At 39.4% G+C, this 2,287-nt stretch overlaps 1 protein-coding gene across 5 annotated transcripts in view; it reads left to right on the plus strand.

The window, feature by feature from the left end:
* arhgef9 (Cdc42 guanine nucleotide exchange factor 9) overlaps positions 1-2,287 on the plus strand; it is a 94,616-nt gene that overhangs the window by 43,601 nt on the left and 48,728 nt on the right. The window lies entirely within an intron of this gene.

A 2,287-nucleotide genomic window follows, 5' to 3' on the forward strand; every position in this document is an offset into this window, starting at 1 on the left:
GCTAATGTTAGCCCTGCCTGCTACACACTGGCTAATATTAGCCCTGTCTGCTACAGACTGGCTAATGTTAGCCCTGTCTGCTACACACTGGCTAATGTTAGCCCTGCCTGCTACACACTGGCTAATGTTAGCCCTGCCTGCTACAGACTGGCTAATGTTAGCCCTGCCTGCTACACACTGGCTAATGTTAGCCCTGCCTGCTACAGACTGGCTAATGTTAGCCCTGTCTGCTACAGACTGGCTAATGTTAGCCCTACCTGCTACACACTGGCTAATATTAGCCCTGCCTGCTACACACTGGCTAATGTTAGCCCTGTCTGCTACAGACTGGCTAATGTTAGCCCTGCCTGCTACAGACTGGCTAATGTTAGCCCTGTCTGCTACAGACTGGCTAATGTTAGCCCTGCCTGCTACACACTGGCTAATGTTAGCCCGCCTGTAGCGGCCAGGTTTAACTAAAAGATTGTTTGAACGCATAACTTCCAACCAGATTAAAACCAAAAACTGTGGTATGCTTTTTTATTTTTGAATATAAATGATTAACACCTCTTACTTTGCCCAATTTTCACAAACACACTGTCTATTTGAGCTTGTGTCACTAAAATGACAGAAAAATAGTGCAACAAAAGATTTTTGTTATGCACACCAATCATTGACAATCTAAAGGGAACCTAAATGGAGAAAAAAAAAACAGGAAAAACACCTGCAAAAAAAATCACAGATTATATTACTAACTGTAGTTCTGCACTCCACCAGTAGGTGGTGACATGTTCACATGAAGCTGCATGAACTGTGGAGATTCTTGAAGCAAATTGGCCAAACGGTTCAATGCGTCATGAAGCTTCATCTCATCATCACTAATGAAAACAAACATGGGAGTCAAGAAACAACAAGGAAGCAGCACTGAAGAACCGCACAGGGAGAGTATATACGGGAGACTGAACAAAGACTAATCAGCTGATAGGGAGCAGGTGTGGATGGAAGAGACTAGAAGGGTGCTAGGGGAAAGGAGACACAAGGGGGCAACAGAGAGTACCTGTGCATAGGTGAGCTCACGTTCCAGAGGAATGTGAATCTGCATAATTATCGTCCCAATAATTCCATATAAGGCTGCCTGCAGCGCTGGACGAAGTACTCAACAGTAAAACTTGAGTAAAAGTATTAATACTCATACTCAATTATTACTCAACTAAAAGTAAAAGTTAGTCGGTCAAACTTGTTATAAGGTACCAACATGTTAACATGTTAAACTAAGATGTTAAAGTACTAACTTTTGAAAATACTTAAGTATTCGAAAGTAAATCTTATTAAAATTAGTTTTGCATTCAAAAGCACAAATTACATTTCATAGTATCAGCACATTTCTGTGTAATTTCCAGAGAAATTCAGCATAAAAATGCCACAAAAAATAAGGACAGATATTTTTATTATTATTTCTTACTTAAAAACAAAAGAAACAAGAAATGAGGAGAGTCTAAGGTTTAATTTATTATCACAAATAAACTATAACTAACACCTTAATAAGATTATAAACCCATTAAGTTGATTCCTTCCCGCTATAATCGCAGCCCCCACTCCATGCAGAGGAGCTGAGCACCTCCCTATTCAGCCAGACCAACAATTCCCTCTAACGACCCCCTTTCAGAGACATAGACAAGTATCAGGCATTGCAGGCTAACAAAGAACCAAACCGACCCCAGCTAGATGGGGGGCCATGGGTGGCCATGGCCACAGCCAATCATTGGCCACCCCTGTGGCCACCCCAACCATCTGTTTCCCCCTAATACAGACGGTGGCAGAACAAATACTCTTAAGTGGAATATTTAAAACAGTAAAATTTTTCATAGATAAACAATTACTTGAAAAACACTGTGGGTAATTATTCACATCAATATACATTAAAGAAGATAAGTACAGAACTCATGCTCTTTTAAGAACTAGATTTTGTATTTATGGGGTGAAGAGAAAATGATGCGTCTCTGGAAGTCATCTAAGAGTCTTTAGTGAAATCATAGATCAATAACTATTTTAATATAAGTTATTAAATAATCAATTTATGTAGATATTAAAACTTGTAGATATTAATTTTTTGCAGAAAAATTATTGATAAAAGGAGGTAAGTAATGAAAATTGAAAATATGTTTGCTTCAGAACTCAAACCTGAAAGAATTTTATCCAGGGGCGGATTTAGGAAATTTGGGGCCCTAGGCAAAGACAGGCAGGGGGCCCTCTGAATGGAGGAGACAACACATCAAACAGCCCAATTCTACAGATATAGAAATGTTAA

Source organism: Cyprinodon variegatus, unplaced genomic scaffold (assembly GCF_000732505.1).
Source record: "Cyprinodon variegatus isolate N-32 unplaced genomic scaffold, C_variegatus-1.0 Scaffold1192, whole genome shotgun sequence".
In the NCBI taxonomy this organism is placed as follows: domain Eukaryota; kingdom Metazoa; phylum Chordata; class Actinopteri; order Cyprinodontiformes; family Cyprinodontidae; genus Cyprinodon; species Cyprinodon variegatus.